Source organism: Lepisosteus platostomus, chromosome 7, assembly GCF_059453375.1.
Source record: "Lepisosteus platostomus isolate fLepPlt1 chromosome 7, fLepPlt1.hap1, whole genome shotgun sequence".
Taxonomy (NCBI): Eukaryota; Metazoa; Chordata; class Actinopteri; order Semionotiformes; family Lepisosteidae; genus Lepisosteus; species Lepisosteus platostomus.
In genome coordinates, this window is record NC_142617.1 from 29,275,121 (window position 1) to 29,291,414 (window position 16,294).

Below are 16,294 nucleotides of genomic sequence, written 5' to 3' on the forward strand. Positions count from 1 at the left end.
GCAAGGTTTCTGGGTAGAATTCTTGTTGTATAGGCTAATGAGGCGATGTGTGTAGTTCAGGGGACAATTTATGATCTCCAGAAAAACAAAGGTGGGGTACATGAGCTTATAGGTTCAGAATTTATGTCAGGGACTGACACAGCATCAGCAGATCACCAGCAGAAACAAATGAACTGATACAAATTCAAATACAAATGAATGCAGTATGTTTTTATTTCATGTAAGTGAACTATACTGTACTTCAGTCTTTCATATTCAAATCAGAATGTTTTTTTATACAGGACATTTGTTTATTTAGTCATGCAGCTGATAAGTGCAGATCGAAATTGTGCATGGATTTAAATAAAATATTTTCTGTGAATTAAGTAGGCAATGGATATAAATAATGAAAAAAGGGCTGATATCAGTGGGAGTAACTAATTCTCAATTTCTCTTATTTCAGTGTGTATATACAGTAGTTGTTTGCAATGGGTTTAGACATGGGTTGCTTGAATCCTGATAGGTAGTGTAAAATTAGAAGAAAACAGTAATAAGCAACAGGAGAGTTGCTGTACACAAGTACTGTGCAAATGCAAGTGTAGATTGTCTGAAAGGAATGCAACAGAGAAAGGATCGCAGATAATACCTGTGTGTTAGAGTTCTTTGCCACAAAATACATTAAGATTTTTACTCCCTATAAAGTTGATTTTTGTGTTCAATCTTCAGGAGCAGATGGATTTAGTCATTAAGTTATGAAATAACTTTTCAATAATTGTATTCATAGCTGGAATTTTCTAATAAGAACTTGATGTCTATTTATGTCACATTTTATCACTATACAGTAGTCATGTAGAAAAAGGTATGCAGCTGGCAATTATATATCATTTATGTGTTTAGGTTTATTTATGCTACTAAACTCATACCATTAGATTAAAAGAAAAGCAAGCAACACAGGAAGAAACAAAATAATTTAAGATTAGTCTTTCAAGCTGTCGAATTTTCATGTGAGGATAAATACTGAGCAATTATGGCTTTGAACACTGTCTGTGATGTTCAAAATATCCTGAAGCAGGTGACTGGAAGATCTAGCTGTACAAACATTTGATTTGAAAGATAATCGAGGTATTTGTGTTTTAGACAGCTCACAAATCTGCAATATCTTTGATTTCAGCTACAGTATTTGTGCAGACAAGCTCATAAAACTGTAGCAGAATTATGATGCCAATCAAACTCGATTGATCAAAAAGCAGTTCACTCTTTCATTAAAATATTTTGCCAGGTAAAACAGGTACAACACCCCCTTTCCAAATTACTTTAATATTGAATCTTCTTTTTTCACCAGAAACATTTCCAAATATGTTTTATTTTGGGGGCAGTGCAGGTATATTCAAGATTGGTGAGGGCCAGACTGCAAGAAGCTGATCTAATAAAATTGTATTATATATTATTAAAAAAGCAAAAAGAATCAAGGCAGATGATTTCAATGCAACAAGAGACGGAATGAAGATTTAGAGATATTGACTCTTTATTTAGAGATACTGTATCTCTTCATAATGCAAGAAAGATGAGGAACATAAATAAATTACTAAAGAATGGGATTGGTTCAGAAAATAATTTCCTCTATTATAAATATGTCTATTCTTTTCAAGGGAATGTACTCAAAGGCTAGATAACCCTCTGCACCTATCAGTGTGACAGAAACCGGAGCCTAGCCCAGACAGGGCCTGTGGTACACAGTATTGTGCTGGAGAGTTATAGCAACCAACTTGGCAAAGACTTCAAAGAGCTATATTAATTATAGCCAGCAGTGGACCCAAATTAAATTACTGCTAAGATTTTAAGGTTGCTAACAATAATAGTTTATAACTCCGTAGGATGTCTCTAGATTCAGGGAGAATAAATGGACTCGTCTAATAAAACCAACTGCATTAAAGAGAGACCATATGAGTCCCATTCTGTGTTATATTCTGTTTTAGAATGCATACAGGGCTACAACAACAAAAATACATAACTGAATCTTGGGTTGGTATTTTTTTGTTCAATCCTCAAGAATTCCCTTATACAATATACATCAAATGGCAATTACCCAAACTGTAAGAATTCAGCTCACACCTGAAGAAGGTTCTATGGCCGTTGTTTTCCTTTTCTTTTCTTTTCAGCATAGAATAAACCTGTTACCTGTTCCTTTGCAGCCTACGCATGCTGATGCAGCTACCTACTTGAACTTAGTAATATAAAGGTAAATGTTCTGAGTTTTGAAACCTTTATATCACTTATACATGTAGAGCTTCCTATAACTACCATACCCTACATAATGTAAAAAGAAGGTCTTGATGGGTTGGAAAATCTGGCAAGACTGTCAAACAGAGACAGACAGATGACTGATGTAAATAGTGGAGATATTGATAAAAAGAGAATAAAAAGCATGTGGAGCTAAGTAATTCACAGTGTAGATTTTACTGAGATGAAATGTTCCTCTTCATCCAAAGAGTATCTACTTTGATTAGATGAAGCATTACGATCTTCTTTGAAAGAAATTAGCTCAAAGCAATCGTCTGTAACATGTCATGTATGACTACACTGATGTATGACATACATGTCATGTATGACTACACTGAAACCTTGTAAAGTATGTTGCATTTAAAAAACCTTTATTCAGTAAAATATGCCATTGTTTATCCTCTTTCCTCATGTTTTCCCTTTTCTATTATTATAACCAAAGAATTGCCAAATATTATTGATTTTGGTATATTACCAATCAATGCCTCTGTCAGTTTATATAATAGTTTATATGCCAGTTTTGAATTCACACCTTTCTTCACCCCTCTCCACTTTGCACTTCCTGCGTGGCCTCTCTGCCTCTCCCTCCCAGCTTTTGTTCTTCTGTGTTATTTAATCTTTGATGTCTGCCCTGTCTTTCTCACACCTGAAGAAGACTTCACAGCCAAAATGTTGTGTTTTCTCTACTCTTTTTAGCATGGAATAAACCTATTACTTGTTTCTTTACTGTTTATATAATATGTTGAATTACTCATCCATCCATTTTCTAACCACTTCATCCAACTCAGGGTCAATGGGGAGACAGAGCCTATTGCAGCAGGCTGGATACAACTTGGATGGGATGCCAGTGAGTTATATGACTGCAAAATGCAACTATAGTTATATTTGTAATTTTCATCTTCAAGAATTTGACTTGTAAATACCTATAATACAGTCAAAGAGGAACAGCAATAATTTGATTATTTTGCCTGGATCAAATTCAATTCACAATATTTATACAAATTATTAGATTAATAAAGTATCCTTTTGTTTAATTTATTGGATTACTAAATGTGTAAGTTGGTATTAAATCTACTATTTATATTTATGGCCAATCAATTTGGAATTTATTTATTGTTACAGTTCATGTTTACAGTTTCCACTTCTTAAACATGTTTGAGGCTCCCTTTAGCTATCCAGTTTCATAAATAATGTTTAATCACTTATAATCTAAAAATTGCTTACATATTTATAGTGCTTTTTGGCAGCCATAGTGCACTACACATCAACTATCAGTGGAGAGGAGAACAGAGTAATGAAGCCAATTGATTGATGGGGATTATCAGGAGGCCATGATTGGAAAAGGTCAATGGGATGTTTGGCCAGGATGCTGGGGTAACACCCCTACTCTTGTTGAAAAGTGCCCTGGGATTTTTAGGACATACAGAGTCAGGAATGGTGCTTTATTACAGTATAGTTTTTCTTTCACTATACTGGGGAATTAGGACCCACACAGACAGCAGGGTGAGTACTCCCTTGGGAGGGGGATCAGAATACCTCCTGGGTATCTCTGCCTGTCGTAAGAGGCGACTAAAAGGGTTGTGTCAGGAAGGGCATCCGACGTAAAACCATTTTGCCAAAACCATGGTTGCAAAGAACACAAAGCACATACAGGATAGGTCGGGGCCTGGGTTAACAACGGCCGCCATTAGTGCTGTGTCCCAACAGGGTACTAATGGAAATTATGCTACTGTGGGGAAAACTGTAGAGTGGGGGCTACAGAAAAGAAACAAGGTGAAGGGGCCTGGAAGGAATGTTAAGTCAATGAGAGTGGGGAGTTGGAATGTTGGTACCATGACAGGGAGAGGGAGAGAATTGGTTGAAACTATGGCAAGGAGAAAAGTGGAGATCTTGTGTGTGCAAGAAACCAAGTGGAAAGGAAACAGCTCAAGACACCTAGGAGAGGGATACAAGATTCTATACGCTGGAAAGAGTACAAAAATGAATGGAGTGGGTGTGATAGTGTGCAAAGACCTAGCAGACAAGATAGTGAGGGTGGTTAGACACTCAGACAGGGTTATCAATGTACAGGTGGCTTTTGAGAGCGGGTTTTGTAATATCATCTCTGTATATGCACCACAGGTAGGAAGACCACAGGAGGAAAAGGATAGCTTCTTGGAAGATCTCAAAGAAGTGGTTAGCAGAATCCCAGGAAATGAAATGGTGGTAATTGGAGGAGACTTCAATGCACATTTAGGAGAGAAATGCCCAGATTATCCAGATGAACATGGTAAGAGAGGGCTAGGAGAGAGAAATGAAGAAGGAGGAAGGCTACTAGAAAAACTCCAATTGAATTGTTTGCAGTGAACACAGGGTTCACAAAGAATTATGAGCAAAAGGTGAGATACAGGAGTGGAGGCCATGATAACCAAATAGACTACATATTATTGAGAAGAATTGATAGAGTGAAAGTCCAAGATGCTAAAGTCCTGCCTTATGAGGCTGTTACCAGACAACACAGGCTACTGGTGATGGGCATCACAATATTGAAGGAGCGAAGAATAAAGCAGAGAAAACACCCAGCACGAACAAAAGTGTGGAAACTGAGAGAAAACAAAATAGATTTCAACAGGCTGGTGAGAGAAATGAAAAACAACACAGAGGAAACAGAGGAGCCTTCAGTTGAAGAAGAGTGGACTGAGATGAGCCACATCCTAGAAGAGGCTGCTACCAGGGTGTGTGGAAAGACAAGAGGAGGCAGACCGAGGGAAAATGAAGAGTGGTGGTGGGATATGGAAGTTCAGGAAACACTGAAGGAAAAGAAAAAAGCATACAAGGCACTGAAAGATGGTACTGGAGAATTACAAGAATATAAGAGACTAAAGAAGGTAACAAAAAGAAGTGTAAACTTGAAACAAAGGAAGGAGAGGACCAAATCTACAACACTGCTAAACATAGAGCGAGACTATTATCCGGGTGGCAGTACTCAAGGATGGAGAAGGCAGAGTCTTGATTAAAGAAGAACAGATCAAGCAAAGATGGCTGGAGTACTTAAAAAATCTGTTAAATGTAGAAAATGAGAGGGAGAACCTAGTGGAGGCAGACGTAGTGTGTGGACCAATCCAAGAAATTTCAGTAAAGGAAGTGACAGAAGCTATCAAAGAGATGAAAGTGGGCAAAGCAACTGGACCATCAGGAATAGCAGCAGAACACTTTAAGAACCTCGATGAAGAGGGGATTTAGTGGTTGACGAGATTGCTAAACAATATTGCAAAGGAAGAGAGAATTCCAGAAGAATGGACAAAAAGCAGTATGGTTACCATCTACAAGGAGAAAGGAGACCCAATGGAGTGTAAAAACTATAGAGGAATAAAACTTCTGGAACATGGATTGAAAATCCTGGAAAAAATTCTGGACAAGAGGAAGATAGTCATGATCCACAACTCACAATGTGAATTCTCAGCGGGGAAAAGCACAACAGATGCCATTTTTGTGATGAGACAGTTACAGGAGAAGACACTAGAGAAAGGAAAAAAGCTGTATGTGGCCTTTCTGGACTTGGAGAAGGCATATGACCGTGTGCCCAGAGAGGTGGTGTATTGGTGCTTGAGGAAAAAAGGAGTACCAGAAAGCATGATGAAGTTAGTTCAAGCAACCTATAGGGATGCAACTACGAAGGTGGTCACACAACGGGGAGAGACAAAAGAGTTTGAAATCACAGTTGGAGTACACCAAGGATCAGCACTAAGTCCTTTCCTTTTTATAAACATTATTGACACACTGACAGAGGAGTTAAGAACAGAAGTGCCTTGGGAACTCATCTTTGCTGATGATGTGGCACTGATGGCAGATTCAGAAGTTGAACTACAGGAGAAAGTGTTCAAATGGCAGAGGAGTCTGGAAAAGGGTGCAGAAAAATCTGAAATAATGGTAAAGGAGAGAAGAGGAGATACTATGACCAATGTTGAGGAGACAAATGGAGGAAAACTGAAACAGGTTGATGGCTTTAAATACCTTGGATCAAAACTGGTAAAGGGAGGAGAAACACTGGATGCAGTAAAATAAAGAGTGAAAGCTGGATGGAACAAGTGGAGAGAAATAACTGGAATAATCTGTGACAGGAAAATTCCTAGAAAGTTAAAGTGCAAAATGTACAAGACTGTGATTAGACCTGTACTACTATATGGAGCTGAATGCTTGGCAGTTGGAAAGAGGGAAGAGAACTTGATGAGAAGAACTGAAATGAGAAATGAGATGGATTCTGCAGATTTCAATGAAGGATAAGATCAGAAATGAAGAAATCCGTAGACGATGTAGGGTGGTGGATGTCATATCATGAGGAGGGACGTTGAGGAAGTAACAAAGAGGGTAATGGAATTTGAGGTGGAAGGTAACAGGGGAAGAGGCAGGCCTAGAAAGAGATGGATGTGCTCGACAGAGACAAGTGGAGAAGAGCAACCAAAGCAGCTGACCCCAGGACAGTTTGGGACTAAGGCTATGAAAAAGAAGAAGAAGAAGACAGACAGCAGGGTGAGTGCCCTCTACTGGTCCTGCTAACACCACTTTCAGCAGCAACCTTAGTTTTTTCCAGGAAGTCTCCCATCCAGGTACTTATCAGGCTCACACCTGCTTAGCTGTTTAGTTGTTTAGAACAACTTGGTTAAGTAAGAACTTCAGCAGCAAAGAAAACAATCAGGTGTGTGGGTCCCAGGACCAGGGTTGGAAATCTCTGCTCTATAAGTGCGACAACTCCCTTATAGAATGGTGACCACAACTGACAGTCATGTTCTAAATGAGGTTTAAAACAGTGCACAGTGTTACTTTAACATTACAGTAATATATATTATTACTTAAGGGAAGCCTGGGCTGATCTACTCAGCCTGCTGCAACCGTGACCAGGAAAAGCAGAGTGATGGTCAGATGGCCTTCTTTCTGCATTCCAGTGCTAAACAGATGTTAGTTGTTTATCGCAGTCGATATGAACTCAGAAATCTTTCTCACATATTGAGTCTATTAGTTCAGTAACACCCATGGTATATTTAAAAGTATGTATTTACATGTATGTTACGTGCAAAACATATCCACAGTACTGCAATAATCATGCTGTGTCTCTTGTAAAGGCCGAATTTTTTCTGAAGTTTCTGCCATTCTGCAAAATATTGTTTCATCTATAATTTGAAATTCATCTAGCACTAACATTTATATGTTACTCAAGAACACTTAACGTCTTATATAATTTCTTATTTTCTCAAGTAAGTCTAAAGTGTATAGTATCATACAACAAGGTTTATTTCAGACATCTTGTTTTTAGATAGTAAAAGAAGAAAATCTGAACTTGAAATGTACAACATGATAGTGTGGAGCAAGTACTGAAAAATATTCCCTATACATGGCAAGGCTCACAGGAAATATTTGTGATACAGATTGTTTCTGGACAATGATCATAAAATTATATACGTCATGGCCCAGAGCAAATATTAAAATACAGCTGGCCTCTCTTTTCAATTGCTTGGAGACTTTGTTTTTAACCAGTTTAAAGAATTGAGACTCTTCTTTATCCTATCAACAGCAATGAAAACAGCAAAAATGATGGGGTGTAATTCAATACACAATTTAGCTTTTGACCTTCATGACTCCCACATCAGTAATTTGAACTCAACACATTGATTTATAAAGTCCCACTCTGATAAAACTATAGTTTATTCTCACCCCACAAGAAAAATTAAAGAACCCCATTACAGCACACAAAGTGACAATATTGTTACTTCACATTAGATCTGATTCCATACATTGCACCACAAAGAGACAACTTTAGACAATTGGAGAGAATGTTCTATACTCGACTGCATGAACATTTCTGATAACTTTAAAGGAATTTAAAGATTCAAAGGAATAATGATGCTGTTTCACACCAAAAAAAAATACATTTATAAGGTCTGACTGTCTACATCCTGCTCTGGCACATACAGTATATGCTTTTTATTAAATCCTGTTGACCCATGTGAAAATGTGCAAAACATTCCCACACAGCAAAACTCACTATTAGTAAAACAAACACAGGACCGTAATTCATGTAAAACAATGAAACATGATCCACAATGGTTTTGCAGCTGTCATAGACACTGATTAATGGAAGATAAACATAGAGGTAGTTCTCAATGGGGTTCTCAAATGGGGCAATACAATGCCCATTAATTCCCATCAGCAATTACAGAGAGGACGACAGACTGGAAATACTGTACTTTCATCATCTCATAGCTGCAGATCAACACACATAATAAATCAACACAGAAAGTTCAGATGCTTTTGTTTATCTTATCATTGAGGGCTCATACACTCACACTTTGCAACTGGCAGCTGAAAGTCATTAAAATGCTCAGCAGAGAATCATGCACTACCTCTGCATAGAAAGGATTACTTGATGCAATGGACTGTTTTTGTGTTTTTTTTTACAGTAATGTACAGTATTTACTGTTACTTGCTGTATACAAATAACAGCTTGAGCTATGTGGAAAATAAGTCAATGTGAGGAAAAATGGCAAATTATTGCTACATTTTGGAAACAAGGCAAAGGCAGAAGACAGGGGGCTTCGTATACACAACATTATTTCTCTTATTATATCTCATGTTATCTCACCTGAACAAATTCATATATTTCATATAATTCACTGGCCTAAGCACCTTTATTTTGCTTCTGTCACATTTTAAGATATACATAGCATCTGTTAGTGCTAACAGAGAAGGACGAGTATGGTTAAAGGGTACAGTATGTCGGAAACCAAACATAATGCATCTTTGTAGTCCTTTTGTACTGCTGGACATCACTGAAAAGCAATACTAAAACAATCCATGGCAAATAAATCATTGCCATTTGAAAAATATATGTCAAGCTTATAGAATATTATAATATAGCATTTCAACAGTCTTTAAAATAGCATAAATAATGAAAAATTGAAATAATGAAAATATTGTAGCAGACATCCTGGGGATGGAATAGCTTTCTAGAAATAAAGGGGAATGCAATTGTTGGTAGAACCAGATGCTTCCTTGACAGCACCAGGGCTATCATTCACAGCTCTAGTGAAAGGAATAGTATTAGTCTGTCAGTGAATAATATTTATTTAAATTCCAAAATGTATCTGATGTCATTTATATGATCCTCTTGTTTGGTTCTTATTACTGTAACAATAACCCTACATGTCATAGAAGTTAGATTAAGTGCTCTATAATTATTAAAATGAATAAAAGTATATATAAATTCAGCTTTTTTCTTTTTGGAATGGGTACTACATTGGTTATTCTCCAATATTTTGGTACTACCCCTATGTTAAGTGGTCATGTTAAGTTTTTGCAATGATTTCTTTATACCATCTCCTGTTTCACTGAGGGGAGGGGGATTTATTAATACCGAGCGCTTCTAGTACACAAAAAACTTCTTTATTCTTATTCTTCTTTATTAATACTATTTAATACAGAGTCTTGTCCTTCCATTGTCTGAGACATATTTTTGCATTCTTGCTTTGTACTCATCCAAGTGGAACATTTGTTTAGTGCATCAGTCATTTCCCTTTCTTTGTTTTAAATATATATTCCTTCTTCCATGTTATTTTGCTGTTGTGGACATTTTTTTACTTATTTTCGCTTCAATTGCAATATTTCTTTTGATTTTTTCTTGGGCTTTCTAATATCATTTTTCACTTGTGCTTGTAATTCATTTTTCTCTTTTTCTTTGTTTGATTCATGTTGGTTTTTAATAATTGTTTAAACTCTAAAGCACTCACTTTTCCCTTATATATTTTTCTAATTGCTGAACCATTTGTCAACCTTTGTTTTTAGCTTTTAATTTACGTACTATTGGGATACATTTTACGAGACCATTTTACACAGATTACATTTCTATCCTTTCGTGTTATCTTACTTAAATTGTGTCTCTTTCCTTCAACGTCTGCTTGGAGGAAAGGCATTCAGGTTGTGTCTGGGTTTCAGCCAGGAAAAGTTAACCAGTGAGGGCCCCACTGCTTAGAGAAGGTGCAGAAAATAGACTACTGAAGTGCATCACAGGCCTTGGGAAAGTAGTGTGCTGAAGGGAAAGAGTGTTCTGCTGAGGTACAGGGTTGGGTTAGGTTGCTGGTCCAAGATTGAAGTCTCTCAGATGAATGTGTCACAGTATGCCAACAGTTGAAGAAGAAATAGACTATAATTAAGTTTGCATTTAGTGGTCAGGTTTTTGCAATGTGTGCACATCTGTCCTTTTCCTGTGTTTTTTCCTTCCCCAAAGTCTTCAACTTCAAAGTCGTATAATGCAGACAGTAGAAAGGGAAACAATGAGCAAGAATTGAAGAGCACACTGGTTTTTCAGACATCACATGATTACCACACCTTACATGGAGGGGGTACTGAGACAGTTTGAACTAGACCGTGGACAGAGCAGGGCAGCAGGAAAGGAAACAAAGAAGTGATAGGGCCCCATGACACCTGGAGATCTGCATTTTTATAGTTCTCAAACGACCCAGGCTTCCTCTTGGTTATCAACAGAGACAATGGAAAACCCCCTCTGGGAGGGATTGTGGCCTGAACAGATGGGTGTTCTATCTTCCTTCCATGAGCCCTTCGACACAAGATGGACAAGTGATGGAAGTCGCTTTCTGCCAGACTGAAGGAGTGAGGAACAATTGGAATGGAAACCACAGAATAAAATAGACATTGTCAGTAGACGTAGGGTACAGTGCTAGGATTTTGATTTCCTGAGGGCAAAGAATCAGGCTGGGAGAGCAGACACTGAACAGAGTACAACAGAATGCAGCCTGCAGGAGTATTTCCAATACATCCTGGTCATTGCAGATGCTGGGGAAATTGGACTGGGTGGCATCCTTCTTCTTTCTGGCTGTTCTTAGAAACTATTGCATTTTCTTTTGTAAGAATGTAATCATGCTGCATAGGGCAGTAAGGACGTTCTGCTGCCCTTTTCTCATTACCTAAATGCACTGTTGACCCTCTGGAATCAAGTGTGTACCTTGGAGTTATTTTTTGTGTTGTGGATGCTGAGCATTTGTGTAGCTGAGATATTTAGAAAATAAAATGGGTACTTAAATAGTCTGATAGCCACAGGTGATTCTGAGAGATAAACAAACCTTTAGCAGGAAAATGGGTCCTAGCACCCATTATAATTGCTAGGTGGTGTAGTGTTGCACAAAGCAAGAATAAGTCTTGTATTTAGGGGTCACCTACCCATGACAAGTGATGAAAATAGAGTGAAAGCAAAGAAAATGGCAGAACAGCTACTGCTTTGTCTGGGATAAAGTGCTGCCAGGATGTGCTTTAATAGGGAAGCATCCCTGACAAAACCAAATCCATTGAGAGAAGAGTAATAGTGATAGGTAGAGAAAATTACTATTTGTCTGTAGCAAGTGCATTGACATTGTATGTCTAATCCACAGGTAAAGTCACAGGAAAGTAGCGTATGTAGCCAGCACACAAGCAAGTAATAAAAGCTGTTTTTCTGAGATGCATGCTTTGCAGTAGGTTTGTTTTATGGGATTCTATCCCATTCCTACCATATGGCTCTGGACTAGTATGTTCCTGTTCACTGGTCTCTTAGCCCTAAATGCCACATTGTCCCAGTTTATCCTACAAGTGTTCAGTGTGGCTCTGCTCTGCAAACTAGGACATTCCCAGCATACCTATCACATTCTTGTCCCTGAAGAAAGCTAATGTTATAACTGTATCCTGGGGATACTTGTTGCCTCGCTGAAATATTGTCATGTTTGGATGGGCTTGGTAGAAGGGCAGCAAGTGAGCGTGTAAGATTTGGTCAATGCAGCAAAATGCAATTGCAATTGCTCTTAATTACTTGTAGGGCCTGGCCTTTCTGTTGCAGTAGAGATTACAGTGCAAACATATTCATGAAGATGGAGCATGTTGATTTTATGATCTAGGCAGTGTGTTGTGATTTGTTTTTTTAAAGATTGTAGCCTATTATTGAAGGACTGTATTTGGCCTGGTTAGAAATAGCTCATTGTGAACTTTCAGTTGAAAAATAACGAAGTAAATAACTAAAATAAAACAAGTATCAAACCTCCTATACATTTATCCACAATTGGACATCTGATTTATGATTTTGTCATCTGAGAGCCAAGCAACTTTTTTCTGCACAGGTGAAACTGAGATTTATCAAGAGATACAGTATGTGAAAGAATAACTAGGAAATCTGATTGTTAGAGGGACAGTGGAAATGTGTGTGAGTGAGTACAAACTACTCTTACAAACTGGGTATAAGAAGAGGTATACAAACAGTGTAAAAGTTCTGAGATGGGTAAAATCAGATCAGGTTAGGTCAGAGAACCTGGATAATATAATTAAAGACTTGTAACCAATTATCTTTATATGTCAGCTATTCAAAAAACTGGGTTAGTTCAGGCAAAACCACTGGGGTCACCTCAGAAGAGCTGGCCTGTCTTTTTAGGGTCACCTGTTAGACTTATACAGAGTAGTGAGTTACACTGCTACTCAAAGATGAGTTAAGGTTCTCTCCCTAGCAATCTCAAGAAGGTGCAAAGTTTATAAAAACAGCCAGTTATAAATACCAGAGGCGATATAAAAGGTTTCCCAGTAGGGGAATAGTAAGAATATAAGGTTGCAAACTCCAGCGGACTTGAGGTGATCTTGCAGTTATCAGGTAGGGTCTGGAATAATGTGGTTGAGATGAGTGAGATTATAATGCCTCAGTTACAGAGGTAGACAGACTGGGTTAGAAAATATCCAGAAAGGAGGGTAGCTGGGTGGCTCTGGAGGAAGTTAGAATTGGTAGGGGGAAGAGCAAATGTTAGCTCTATCCAAGGTTAGCTACAACAGTTAAGAGCTATGGTCTAGCCAATAAGAAAGAGCAGTAGCTCTCTAGGGGAACAGACCTAGAACATAGGACTGGCACTTCACACTAATACCTTAGAAGGGGTAGTAATTACACCAAAACAGTAACAAACTACAGATAGAGTTTGAGACTGGGCTAGTATCATAAGAATCCTAAAGAGTATAACATGAGAACGTGGAAAATAATCTCAGAGAAGATTAGTTTATCCAAAACTAACACAAGGTTCTGAAATTGGTTAAACATAAAGCTAATGGGAAGCTGGATATCTGGCCCTGGAGTACACATGCTCTGCAAAAGCATTGGAGATATTAGGTTACGATCTCACCAGAGTTACATGATGACAGGACAGTGGAAGAAAGTACCTAGTTCACCTAGGTCACAGAACTCGTAACAGTTCAAAATAGTGGTTACAGAAAAACCACAAATCACTAGTATGAAAAATTATATTGAGACAGTGGTAAGCGGCGGCTCTGATACAACAAATAGTGTGATAAATTATTTTGATGTCCAGTTCACATATTGATTGCCCTTAAAATGTTCAACTTAATTTCCAAATTGTGGTCTGACCACAGATTTTAACTGTATTCACATGCAAAATTCTAAGCATCACAGCTCAAATACACTGTCACACATGTTCTGTGGAAAGAATCAAACCCCTGGCAATGAGGCTATGTGTGCTCTTGACAAATTGAGGTGTGACGTTATTAAATACATTTCGATTGCATTGAGGACTTTGAAAGAAAGAGTGAATGTGCTCATGGAATGATACTTGCAGAAAAGACTAATAATAACTGACAGGAAGTGCCTGAGACAGGTCAACAGTACATAATAAACAAATAACAGGATTGTCAGATTTGGAGGGACAGTGGGGTCTCTCTAAATAACTGAAAATGAGTAAGGCTTTATACAGTTATCATACACTCTTGCACTAATCCTGTCTTTAACATCTGCCTCATGGACATCTGCCAAATGTGTTATTTTATTGTGAGAAATCTTTTATTGGTGTAGAATTTGTTCAAGGGTTTGCTTATGTCTGTTAATTGTATTTTCACTTAACAGTGATATCTTTAGATTTAGAGCTTAAAATGTTCTACACCCTTTGTTGTAAATAATTCTGGTAGCTGCAAAGATGTACACATTGATAGATTAGCCAAGTGACCTGCCCTGATGTACACATTGATAGATTAGCCAAGTGACCTGCCCTGTACCTACTTTTGTACAAGATTAATCAATGACAATGTAGTATGAGATTTCTCAATTAAAACAGTACTTCCTCTTTTTAAAAGTAATTTGATAACGTGTCCTATGGTACTCCACACAGAAAAAAAATGTCAACAAATGGTTTCTTAATTCAAAGGAGATAGACATAGAATCTGAGCAAAATTATTAATTATTAATTTTTAAATCAGTAAAAAAAAGCTAATTCTTTTGCTGATGCCAAAAATAAGTTAATGCTTTTATCTCCTCAATATTAGACTACCCCAATGTGTTGCTAGCTGGATCATCTGAGAAATTACTCCAGAAACTACAATATGTCCAGGGCTGTGCTGCTTGAGTGTTGACCCCCCCCCCCCCCCAAAAAGAACATTTTTTGTGCTGAAAAAACCTGAACTGGACACCAGTGTAAAAAAAAATGAAAAAAAAATAACCAGTGTTACTTACTAATTAGAAGAATGAGAATAAGTATCTTATTATTTTTTCAAGGAATTAAATTGAATGCTTCAAATGATTATTTTTGCTTGGGCTTTCTCCAGTTTACAAGTGCATTCCATTCACAACAGCTAGTTTCAGTGCCAAGTTTTTTCATTCTTGAAACTTAGAAAAATGTATTTTTGATGTATTGCACCCTACAGCTGTTCTCTAGTACTAACTCCTGTCCCTCAGTGGAAGCCACTGACCAGGTGCTTTCAATTTTAACATTTGATACTTTCCACATCCCTAAGAATGGGTTTCAGTTAAACAAATTGCCCCATGTGGAATGAGGACAGTATGGGTTCTGAGTTCCTATTTTGTGGAATCTATTCATACAGTTGGGGACTGTATAATCATCAATGCCTCGTGTAGCCCAAATTATTACCTTCTCACTACTGGTTAATTCCAAAACCTTGTTTTGCTGTTTATAGACTGAGCTTTTTTTGTTTGGCAACACCAGCACCACATTCACTGCTGTTCATGTTAAACTCCATTATGAGACAATTTCTGTACATTTCTGATTTCAATTTCTGTACATTCTGTAAAGTATCATATGAGGTTGATACAGTAGGTCTTTGTTTTAGCCTGGCTTCAGAATCATCTGATGTGCATGCAATTATGTTGTGAATGATTTTCATTTTTTGTTTAATTAGTTGTAGAAATAAAGGTCCGCATCAAACTGCACCCAAATGAGTAACAGAAGCCAAATGTTTTCCCAATAATTGATAAATGTATACCGCTTTCCTGATTATAGCTTTTAATCACATTTTGTTTCTGGTTTAAATGTTATACATTTTTGTATTTTTGTCAGCTTCATCTACTTCATCTCATTTAACCTGTCCTCATGGCAGATTATTATGATGAAAGAGCCAGGAGTATTTTTCAGTTTGTATTTTTGTTCTGTTTAACATAATTTAATTTGCTAATTTTTATTTTTCATGTCATTAAAAAAAAAACAGTTTTCTGTTCCATTGATTGCAAATCCTATATGCCTTTATAGATCATGTCATTTGGAGTGTTTACTATATCATACTTAATCTGACACCTTACATCAGTTGTGATACTCTTTGTGCTACATACAGTAGTTCCTCTAAAGACCTATTATTACTAATTGGAGAAATTCTTTCCAGGCTCTGTTATTTGTCACATTAGTCTTACCATCTTGTGAAGAGTGTGTTTTGTTCTATACAAAGCCTATGCAATATGAATTTTAATAATACTAGCATAGATGCTAAATGGCACTAGAAAAAAGGCACTCTTCAAACAACTTACAAACAGCTGTTTTCAGTAACAGGTATAAGATTAAAATAGGATGCGACACAGATTCATCTTTCTTTCCAAAAGATATCCTATTGAGAAACATGAAAGACATGTTTAGATTTTAGACTTAAGTGAGTTAAAATGATGATGTAGTTGTATCCTTGTATAGAATGGTATAGAATGGCCTTCTATACTATTAACATTCATACACTTTGTGAAGGTTTCAAGTCCAGTGAC

At 37.2% G+C, this 16,294-nt stretch overlaps 1 protein-coding gene across 3 annotated transcripts in view; it reads right to left on the bottom strand.

Annotated features, from left to right (window-relative positions):
• Window positions 1-16,294, bottom strand: part of lgr6 (leucine-rich repeat containing G protein-coupled receptor 6) — a 254,807-nt gene that overhangs the window by 135,126 nt on the left and 103,387 nt on the right. The gene's annotated exons all lie outside the window — the stretch shown is intronic.